The sequence below is a fragment of the Lactuca serriola genome, chromosome 1, assembly GCF_051521515.1.
Source record: "Lactuca serriola cultivar US96UC23 chromosome 1, Lser_US96UC23_V15, whole genome shotgun sequence".
NCBI lineage: Eukaryota > Viridiplantae > Streptophyta > Magnoliopsida > Asterales > Asteraceae > Lactuca > Lactuca serriola.
This window is the reverse complement of record NC_136408.1, coordinates 50,422,329-50,434,524: the sequence shown is the minus strand read 5'-3', so window position 1 is coordinate 50,434,524 and position 12,196 is coordinate 50,422,329. Positions and strand designations below refer to the sequence as shown.

The following is a 12,196-nucleotide window of genomic DNA, read 5'->3' as shown; positions in this document are numbered from 1 at the left end:
TTTTACTTAAGAATGCTTATTTATGTTGTTTCTTCATTTCTGGTACTATGAAGAATACTTTTCTTCTTGATGTTTGCTTAAAGGCATCCAGAGTGTTTAAATTATAAAATTTACGCAAAAGCATATATTTAAAGCAATTTTTTATGGCTTTTTTCTATATAATATCGACTATTTATTGTATTCATTGAAAACACTGCAAAAAAAGGATGTAAAATTCTATATGAATTTCTTTTGGTGGGGGCATAATCTGATTATTTTGAAAGATTGTAATAATAGAAATGGCAATGATGGGACTCGAAACAAAACATGCAACATGCCTTTTGTTTTTGAAGAGACTAGAAGTAGAATCTTTTACTACTGACATTAGATTGGTAAATGTGGTGTAAAATTACATACTTTATTTGAATGTTGTAATGATGCTTGAATTCATCACAGGGTATATTCGTCATTTTCATTTGAAAGAAATATCTTGCCATTTCACTGACATCAAAACAAAAGGGCAAAAAAACATGTGCATATGAATATCTTGCAAATTACGGAAAATAATAAAAAATACATGTAAAAAATATAAACACATATTTTTTTGTAGCTTACAAAATATTGATAGTAGTCAAATAACAATATATCGCACAACTTAAATGATACACAAAGTTATCAGATATCAGTTATGGGTCATTTAAAAAAAAGAAAACTAAGATGGTGTTTGTTTTCTGTTCGTAGATCTTCTTGATCTTTTCTGTCTGTACAGCTCAGACCACGCACAGACATTAGCCTTCGCATACTGTTTATTTTTTTGAAGACCGTAGAACTAAAAATGTATGCGCGCCCTCTTCTTGACGCATATGTGGATCAGAGTTTTCTAATATCTTCAGACATATTATATCCTAAAAAAACACATATGTCTTTATTTTTTTAGTTTTTTTGAATTTATATTTATTCCAACTTTATTAGTGATAAACAATTTGAAAAAATAAAAGTTACAATACTTAAAAAAAGTTCGGCGACACAAACATGATATTTTTGACAAATTTATAAATAAAAATTTATTATAATAATGGTTGTTAAAGTTGTTTATATAAATATGAAAAAAATATATTCTTATATTTTTTGTGCTAAATTTTATAAACCATTATTTAATACAACATTGTCAATTTCTTACAAAAATATTTATGACACGTTTTTAATTGATTTAATTGAAAAAAATTGAAGTTTATTTCCATCTATTTATATATCAAATTCGTTGATTTCTAATTACAATGTTTAGGCATAACTTTACGACCAAAATTGGTTTTTATCAAATATATACGTTAATTTGTATAATTTTTATTTTCACTTTTTATACAATATTACATAAAAGTTGATTAAGATTTGTTAATCATTTATAACAAAGTCATAAATATATTAAAAATTAGTTTGTAGTTTTAAAAAATCAATTTGTTTAGATTTTAGTTTATTTTAATAGTCTGCAGATGTTAAAAAAACAAACAGTCTTCTTTTTTCAGACTGCAGACGTTTGGTCCACCTCTTCTGCTGTAGAGTTCTACAGATATGGTCTGCAAACTGCAGATATTTTGCCTTAAAAAACAAACTACACCTAAGATTTTGATCCCATTTTAGATAACATTCAAAAATAACAATTTACAATCTAAACCTAAAGTTTGATTTAATTTTTAGCCTGTGGTATATAGGTTTCTATATAGTAAAAAACTCTCTTCCAAAATATGATTAAAATGTTATGTTCTTTATACATTATGCAAACAATATTTTATTTGTATAAAAACAATAGTTTGACCACTTTTATGGAAATTATCTAATTCTTTTGTTGCCGGATTATAAACTTATAAATAGAATAAAAAGACAAATAAACAAAAATAAATAATAAATACGATTTTTGAATTAAATTATAAGATACAAAATATTATCTAAAAAGTAAAAAAGAAATATCAAAATTTTAGGTTTTACTTCGAAATAACCCTACAATATTCGGAATTTTATTTAATTAATTTACAAAAAGAAGCAGATGATTACAAATCTTTATTCCTGACCATAAACACATATTAAACTTATAATATATATAATCAAATAAAATAGTGGATCAAGTATCACTTATTTTGTTAAATAATCGTTTATAAAGAGCACATTACAATTTAGATATTTAATCAGTAATTAAATCTTTTAAGATTATTTTCACATTAAGGCTATAGTCGATATAGTAACTAAAAAACTACCTCATAATTCAAAATATAGCTGTTAGCCGAACAAAAATTAGTTGATAAATCAGATCAAATATATAAAATCACATTTACAAGAATATATTTTTTATAACTAATTAAAAATATATTTAAAAAATTTAAAAATTTTTGAAAACTAATCTAAATGGGTTTTTAAAAAAATAATTAACTTATAATCCATTTTTTATTTAACAAACATGACTACTTAAAAAATAAATTATTAACTTTTGTAAAGGGAGTATTAGAATGAAAAAAAAAAAAAGAAGAAGTTAAAAAGAGGGCATAGCAATGGTGGGGGATAACGGAAACATAACAGAGTTGACGTAGTGGGTTGAGGAAGTGTAACGGCGAGATGGGGCCCATGTGGACCATATCACCACCACGATGGCACGAACATTATAAAGAAACAAACAAAAACAATGAGGGATAAAAATGGAAAATAATAAAACTGAAAGGGGTAAAACAAAAAAATACAAGAGCTTTAAAACGAACGTGAGAGAAACAGAGAGAGAAAGAAAGGAGAACGGGCCAAGGCGTGCTTCTCTGTGAATCCTCCTCTCTCTCTTCTAACTTTCTTTTTCTCTCACTCACAAATACGCACCAAACAATAGTTATTAGTTGAGATTCTTTTCGAATTGCATATGCAAATCGAGAACGATTCATCTGAAGCTGTGAATTGATCAGAGAAAAGAATTTAGATCAGCTTTTCTTCTTCAAGGTATAAATCATCGATTGTTGTTTAATGTTTATCGATTCCGTGAGAAATTTGTTTATTATCTGTTGATTTGTTATTTGTGTAATCGATGTAGATATTTCTTAGAAGTTTTTATCGGTTTTGTATTCGATTTGGATTACCAATGAAATGCGTAGTTTGTTGTTTACACAGAGAACATGTATGTCTGCTTCCTGATTCGAATTATTGATTCTTGTTTCTGACACGATTGAGTTGAATCTGCAGGTACTGTTTTCGGATTCTCTGGCTATTGATCCGTCCTGAGAAATAATTCCAACGGTTTCTTTTGGTGATGGCGTCGTCGACGTTGATTTCGGATCCGGTAACGAACAACATCGAAAGAGCACGTGATTCATCGAAGAGAAGAAAGAAGAAGAGAATCCATAGGCAATCTACTGGCGATCAGACGATTGAGAACTCGAGTAACAATAACAACCAGATTATTTCATGGAAATCCGAAGCTCAGCAACAAGTATACAGCTCAAAACTCCTGCAAGCGCTCCGCAATGTCCGGATCAACTCCGGCACGTCTCCGCCTTCTGCTCCTCGCCGTGGACGCGCCGTTCGTGAAGCGGCCGACCGAGTCCTTGCAGTAACAGCGAAAGGTCGGAGTCGATGGAGCCGTGCGATTCTCACGAACAAAATCAAGCTTAAGTTTATGAAGAATAACAGAAGACAGAGAGGGACCGCTGTCACAGCAACAGGTAATAGCCGGTTAAAAAAGCCGCGAGTGAGTATTTTAAAGCTGAAGACAAAAAATCTACCGGCAGTGCAAAGGAAAACACGTGTTCTCGGCCGGTTGGTTCCCGGTTGTCGGAAACAACCGTTGCCGGTTGTATTGGAAGAAGCAACTGATTATATAGCCGCTCTTGAGATGCAAGTTAAAGCCATGGCTGCCCTCGCCGACCTTCTCTCCGGCGGCTCCAGTTCGACTTCCGGCCCCGGCACCGGCGCTATGATTCTAAGTCAGCTCAGTCTTAGGCAGCCACCACAGAGCTTGTAATATCCACTCTCTTTCTTCTTCCTTCTTCCTTCTTTTTTTCTGATTTTATATTTTCATCCACCTACGCCTCACGCCACTGTTCAAATTCATTCTCTACCTTTTTTTTTCTTTTTTTTTTTTTTTCTGTGATGATGATGGTAAAAATTTGTCTTTCCATGACATTGTGTAGACAATAACACCTTAAAACTCACAGTCAGTGTCCATTCCTATTATTCTTTCTATTATACTATTTTTTTTTGGTTTTATCCTAAAATTACTACTAGTATAAATTTATAAATCGTCCATGTAATGCACTTACAAATATCGAAAAACAACCTATACTCCATGATTGAACTAGAGTTTAGTACAAATTTTTTACTTTATTGATTATACATCTAACTGAAATGAAAATGAACAAGAAACATAGTATTAGTTTTGTCACTTCTTTGATGCTATAGACTTCTAAAATTTTCTATGTGTTTGTACAATACCATTATTGCAATATAGAGTTCCATTTTTTACTAGATTTAGCGTTGTCTGCACTAAAATTTTTGTGTAATGTTTGTCATCCAATAGAAGATTGTATATCTCATATAAACTTATGTATGTCATCTCATCTAAACAGAATACTGGATATCTGATTTACCTCTCATAAAATGTTCTTTTAGTGGGAGGGAATGATCGTATCCATAAGAATAACATAATACTTGTAATTAACAAAGACATGGTGGATGTTTAATGGCCATTATATAATCTTTATCAACATCAATACAAATAGTGGATATGATGTTTCGAGGATAAACGTTTGGTCATTTAAAAAGTTTATTTGGCAAAAGTTCTTGTGACCAATGGTGCAAGAGAGTTGAAAGACTAGGGTGTTTGTTTTTTTGCAATAGGGGCAAGAGACCGGGATTTTTGAACCATTGCTTATGATAATAATAATTTAACTTTGTTTGATTAACCACTTGGATTATACAATTATATATCAAACATACTTTACAACTCAAGCATTAGGTTTTCAATGTTAATAAACATGGGAGATGGGACTTTTGAAGGGTTTTGATTGAGTTGTAACATAATAATTGAGATTCCCATGCTTTAATTAAATTAATCCCCTAATGCCTAATCTTTGCTTGGTGTGGTTGTTCTTGGCGGAGGAAAAGAAAAAGAAAAACTTAGAATATGATGACTTTATATGTTTATTAATAAAAAAGAATAAAGTATATTATAAAATTGATTTTCGCGGTTGAACAAAATTTACAGCTTCAATCCAATATTTATTTTTTGTTTCAAATTAGCGTTTAAGTTCAAAATTAATTATTTCAGTTTTGATGCATGGCCCATGTAAATTTAACATTTTTAATATCTTTATCCTTTTTATTTTATTAACTTATTAATTTATTAGAGGCATACTTTAGCCAATCACATGCTATCAAAAAATGAAACACCACATCATCAGGTTTTGTTCCTTGGGCACACATCTTGTAGAATAATGCTAAAGCTTCTTTACATATCCTATTTTCAGCTAAACGCGACACCATTATTATCAGTGTGATTATACATATGTTGGCCCACGATCTTGGTTTAAGGGTTGTTGGTTGGATCAGTTTTAAGTGGTGTTAAAGATTGCTTGAGGCGTAGTAGTGTCATGAATGGATTTGAGGAAGAATTCATGACCCTTAGCTTGATAGGGGTCACATAAGACTGGTCTATGTTTGTTGGCACATAGGGCAGCGGAGAAGGTTTCAAAGAAATGACTAAAACCGCATAAAAACCAATGCGAATTATCCATATCATCAACATAATGACCAATGACGGAAAGTTAGATCACATATATTCTTGAATTTGCGACCATATTCAACAACAAATGAGTTATCTTTTAGTGTTTGTCATGGCTATCGGCGTGTTTGGCAAAAATAGTTGGGGTTTCCTCTTGCGCCATGGAGTATACTATTGCGCCAAGTATGTTCTTGTTGTGCCAAGGTGGTGATGTTGCTCCAAGCTAGAAGTTCTTGCGCCACACTTCAAGCTTGTTGTGCCATCCTTGCACATGTTGCACCATCATGGTGCAAGATGAGTCATTTTGGTTCCTTGATGAGTCATGGTATCCCTGATGAACCAAGTATGCTATGAAGTCCTTTATGATGCTTAAGATCGTTCAAAGATGCTCAAAAGTTGGTATTGTTCAAGGATTACACCATGTTGTGCCACCATGATGGATGTTGGATCATTAGTGCTCATGATGTGTCACTTATACATCATGATGCTCCATTATGGTCAAGGTGGTCCATCATGTGTGTTGCTGATGCTCATGGGTTGTATGACATGGAAGAATGTTCCAGAAGATGTTGCATGGTAGAATATGATTGGTTGTCACCATTCATGGGATTATGGACCAATGGGCTAGGCTCGTTAGGGTTTTAAGTCTGATCCCTCAAGTATAAATAGGCTCATACCCCATCATTGTAAATTGCTAAATTTCTGTGAGAGCTTAAAACGAGATACAATTTTGAGTGCTTGTAATTGTTGGATTTGGTGTCTAAGCCCATAATTATAACTGGTATGTACTTGACCCAATAGTAGCATGGTCCTTTTGGGTCGCCTTCACTAGTGCAATTTGATAGGATGACTTTATGGGAATAAGGTTATTTACGACTTATTAATATATTATAAGTATAATATATTAATATGGTTATTTAATTAGTATTGTCCAAGAACTAATTTTGAATTAATTTTGTGGTCAAAAGAGACTAATTAAATAATGGATGGATTGATTATGTAAATCAATCATTCTTATAGTATGGGCTAAGTGATCCATGATTATGTAAGTGCGCTAAACCAATAATATAACACATGGATAGTCCATGGAGGTTAAACCCATGGATCATAGGAATGTGTAAAGTCATGGATCCTTAGAGTTTACAAAGTACAACCCTAACACTTGCCACAACTATAAAATGCCCCGTTCATGCACCAAAATCGGTTGCACCTTCAATAGAGACAAGTAACTTATTCTCTTAGAAACTCCTTTTTCATATTGGTGTTTGTGAACCATTAGAGGCATCACACTTGAGATGCTTAAGCTTTCAAAGGTTAAGAACTCTACCCTACTCAAGAGGTAAGCATCCAAACCAAAGTTTTGTTATATAGTTTCAACGGTATGCTAGTTAGGGTGAATGCTTTAGAAAAAGAAAATGCATGTATAATTAGAGAAAACATAGATCCAAAGCATTTAGGGTTGCATGTGCACTTAGGAAGTGTTATAGTGCTCAAAACCCAACAGTAATAGTTCTAGAAAGTTAATTAAATCCTCTCTCTCTTGTTCGCCCGTGGACGTCGGTCATCTTGACCGAACAACGTTAAAAATTGTGTTCTTTTGATTTACGTTTTTCAGAATATTTCGTGGGTTCACCGAAGTTTGTTTTTTGATATTTTTCTGAACTGCTTAACTTGTTTTTTTGTCACCCAACAAACATGTATTAGAGATATGGTGGAAGATGGGAGAGTTAAGATTGACAAGTTCAATGGAAAAGGTTTCGGTTTCTGGAAGATGCAAATCGAAGTCTACCTTTACCAAAAGAATTTACATGAACCTTTTTCTAAAGATAAGTTGTTCCTTATGAAGCAGGAGGATTGGGAGTTGTTAGATCGACAGACACTTGGTGTGGTACTTTTATCGTTGGCAAAGAACATTGCTTACAACATTGCCAATGAGAAGACAACTTATGGGTTGATCAAAGCGCTATCTATCATGTACAAGAAACCTTCGACAATGAATAAGGTTCACTTGATTTGAAAATTGATAAATCTAAAGATGAAGGAGGATGGATCAGTGATTGAACATGTCAATGAATTTAATTCAATCCTGTCAAGGTTGACATCGGTTGGGATTAAATTTAAAGATGAAGTCCAAGAGTTGCTTTTATTATCTGATGGGTTTTGAGCATAACAAACAAAAAACCTATGTGTGCATGCAACCCTAATTTTCCCGATCTATGTTTTCTCTAATTGAACATACAGCATTTGAACATCAAATGGAAAACCTTAGGAAATCTATAATATTTTCAAAAATCTTAAATAGCATTAGTAAACATACCTTTGATTGTTATGTAGAATTAACAATGAAATCCTAGTCTTCTTGATACCTTGAGAGCAAGTGTCACGCCTCTAGTAGATCACACCCAAACAAGCAAAAGGACGAGAGAGGAGAGAGGGGAGGAGGCCTGAGAATTTTCGCATATTCCTCTAGGGTTTCAGATGGCCGAAAATGAGAAAGGGTAAGGCTCCTTATATAGGTAAGGTAGCATAGAGCCAAAGTTAGGGTTTTAGGAAGAAACCCTAATCCCTTAGCTTAAGGACAAAGCAACCCAAGAATCCCCATCCAAGAGCCCTTGGACGAATATTCTAGGGCCTTCCTAGAAGTTTTCATCCATCCTCTCTAGGGAGGTTCTAGAGCCTCTTTCCTCAACTATCAATAAATTGCTAAACGGCCCATGCACTTTTAATTAATTCAATTAATCCCAAAATTAATTCCAATTAATTTCTAATTAACTATTAATTAAATAATATGATTTCTAATTAATATATTATTTCCATAATACATTAATAAATCATTTATTCAATTTATTAATCAAATAATAAATTCAACCTCTCTCCAAAAGTCATCATGTCTAGTTGCTAGTTTTGAGGGCAACCCAAAAGGACTATGCTACTATCAATTCAAGTATATACCAATTATAGTTATGGGCTTAGATACCCAATCTAACAGTCTCCCACTTAGATAAACCTAACTATAGTTGCCAGTATAACTTCAAAAACTGATTAGCAAATTATAGCTCTCAAAGCTGCTGACGAACTCTGACTCAGTTAGTTACATGTTGTAAGATATGTGAACAAATATTCCTCTGTTCTACAAGATATCGTATGGACATGAGACATGGATTATAATCAATCTCATTATCCAAAATTTTGTTTCCAGATTTCTGATTTATGACGACTGAGATCAGACTACTAATTGAACACATCAATTTAGTCCAGGCTTGGCCAAACGCTTTAGATGTTGACATCAAATCATCGTGGGGCCCATGGATATCGCTTTTCCCGTCAGGGCAAAAGGAACAGATATACTTCGACTTCTATGCTTGCACAATTCACCCATTAAATCATACACAACGATATGTTTTATAACATGAAGTTACTGATACGTTTACGTATTATCAATGCACAACCTACTCATAAACAACAACTCATATATCTCCGTTTCAAGAATATAAGATATTATCGTCTCAAAATTACTTTTGATAAAATCCATGAAGTAATTCTATGAGCGTGGGTTTATCCAATACTTAAAATCCCCATATTCAAGTACTCATGAACATTGTAGCAAAAATATTGCTATGTCTAAACCCTTAGACAATCTACAATTCAATTCATGACAGTCTTAATTCGCTACTTACTTCCAAAAGTATGAGCGACTGTGGATGTTTGAATAATCCAATTATCCTGGAAGTAAAACATGCGAAGTGAAACACAATAATAACCAAAGTAACTATGGTCTCAAACTATTCATTGTATAATGTTTCGAGTAATCATCTAAACACTTGAGTTAAACATCAGTCATGCCATATTATAAACATGCATACTATGTCTCTCTATGGCCCTTCCTATGCGAACCTATCGATTGGACATTATTCCAATGATACTCATTTCACAATTTCAAATTCTTGTCACTGCTAGAATGTGTTAGAGTTTAACCTTACATGCAATGTTCTTTTGTAATGTTGAAGCTTCAAAGTCACAGAGACTTAGCCAACGATATTACAAAATGTACCATTGGAACTTTGTTACTAAAAACAATCCCATGGTAAGAAGTCTTAAATTCAAGGTACACACCTTGAACACCTTCCTTGCATTAAAGTTTCTAACTCCATCTAGATTTTGTGACATCCCCATTTTCATGATGAGAAAATATCAATTTGTTTATGCTTATTTAAAAATTAGAGTATCATTTTTGAAGAATAATATTGCGGAATTCGTTCCTAGAAAACATGATAATGATATTATCAAAGCATTTCCGAAGAAATGTATTCTATTTATGTTAAAATATTGGGATGTCATCATCAATATAGAAAAATAAGCATAACGAAATATTACAAGCCTTACAATAATTAAACTAGTGGCCTAATAATCATTGAATCTCTCAGTAGAATGTATCTTTCATATAGCCACCTGTGATACAATAAACTGAGCGGGTTAGCTTGTGAAACCTAGTGAGTACATAGGGATTTCAATCCCACAATGTGATAATAATGTATATCTCAAACCTGCAAATCCAACTATTATCATTAACACAGGTATATCATATCTCTAAAACAGTTTACCCCATCCCATCGATTCCCACGTATAGATCCTATACAACGATCTTACAAGATCTAGCCTAAAGGATCTACATGAACAATAAACTGACGACGCTGCTTCGGAAATTCCCTGAAAGCAGACGAGGATCAATAAATACATCAAATGAGGGGAATGGAATAAGTTTTACCATGAACCTCCGTTTGTAAAAACAAGAAGACAATTAAGTTAGGGGTGGTTATCTAGATAAATGTGCCTAGCAGTGGCCTGACATCGTGAGGTATTTTACCCCCAGACTTACCCTATTCGGCAATACAACATCAGACATAACTGGTAGTGGTCTATTACTCACACACTCTAATGGGCAGTTGGCGAAGTTCCCTTAATTTCTTTGTGAAATGAAATGCTGACACACAAAGCTCATCAAAAGAAAAGTGTGGGGAGATACTATTAAAATACTCCCATGTGCTCTCGTACCTCGACACGCAATAGTGTAAAAAAAGGACTTTGTACATGATACTACTTTTGGCATATTATAGTACCCTGGTATGAGTAGGAATCATACCCCAAAACATAATAATACCCCGACACAAGCAGTACCTAAGACACAGAGCTTTGAAAAAGAATTGGTACATAGAAAGTACTTTTGTACGTAGGACATACTTCATCGATCATCAATCTCCCCGAACAGAGTTTCTACTCTCCATTCCAATCACACACGTACCCTTATTAATACACTACCCAATATCCAAACTTAATTGAACTAAGAATCTCTTTTAAGTCTTATTTCATCACTAAGCAAGCCTACAATGCTTATAATCAATTTTCAATACTAACTCTATTTCGACAACGCTATCCTAATTTAGTGTAATATTTTATACAGAGTATTAAGTATTAACTTACATTTATCTTCTCATTTATAATACTTCTATTATTATTATCATATAAATACATGTCAACACATATAGAACCATGCATGGTTCGCATAGCGTATATCATTAAATATACATATAACACATATTTCCAGATAATAATCATATAACTCACATATAAATTTCAAGATATATTTAATACTTTTATTAATAATTGTATTAAAATCAATCATGTTCATGAAAGGGACTATGCACTCGATTTTTAAAGTGACAACTCGAAATTCAAGCAGCGCTTCGCTTCTAGCAACCATCTTTTCCTTTGACGTAACCTAGTGTCGTTATCATTACGTCTTAGTTTATTATTTATTGCAACTAAGTATTAGTCTAGATTCATCATTAACTCAAAGTCTACTTCACAATCTATCAAGTAAGGAACAACCAGGTAGGATCATATCGGAGGTAGGGTCCGTTTGGTATACGAAGCATACTGTTTAGAAATCCCACTTTAAACACCTCACTAAATCAAAGCCTAGACATCATCCCGTAAGTAGATCAATCAGTATAACGACTTTGAATCACTGATAAATATTATTTATAGGTTTATAATAATGACTTATGACTATAAATATAAGTTACAGTGAAAACAGAATAATGTAGCTTAACTTACCAGACTTTTAACGAAAACCGGGAAATTATGCGGGCAAAACTCCGACTCTAAAAACTTATTTCGTCGACTTTTTGACGACTCAGAGTTTCTCTATCATACCCTAAAACTAGGAGAATTTGAACAAGAAAGAAAGAAGAATTCTAGAGAGATTTTAGAGGAATTGAGTAAGGAAATATGAAGAATTCATCCTCTATTTATAGGGGTTTGATAATAGAGTAGGTCCTAAGTTTCTTCTGTATCTTCCGTGTATGAGCTCCATTTTCTATGTTCTTTATATCCACGTGTTGGTATTTACGAGTACTACAACTTTCATTTAGACCCCGTCGGCTAATTCTCATTTTGTCTCAAAATTACAAA

General features: G+C 33.0%; 1 pseudogene across 1 annotated transcript; it reads left to right on the top strand.

Annotated features, from left to right (window-relative positions):
- Positions 1-2,734: 2,734 nt before the first annotated feature.
- On the top strand, positions 2,735-4,212 carry LOC145087942 (transcription factor bHLH148 pseudogene; annotated as a pseudogene). Its single transcript, XR_013700913.1, has 2 exons — positions 2,735-2,949; positions 3,190-4,212. The product of XR_013700913.1 is annotated as a transcription factor bHLH148 pseudogene (transcript).
- The last annotated feature ends 7,984 nt before the right edge of the window (positions 4,213-12,196 follow it).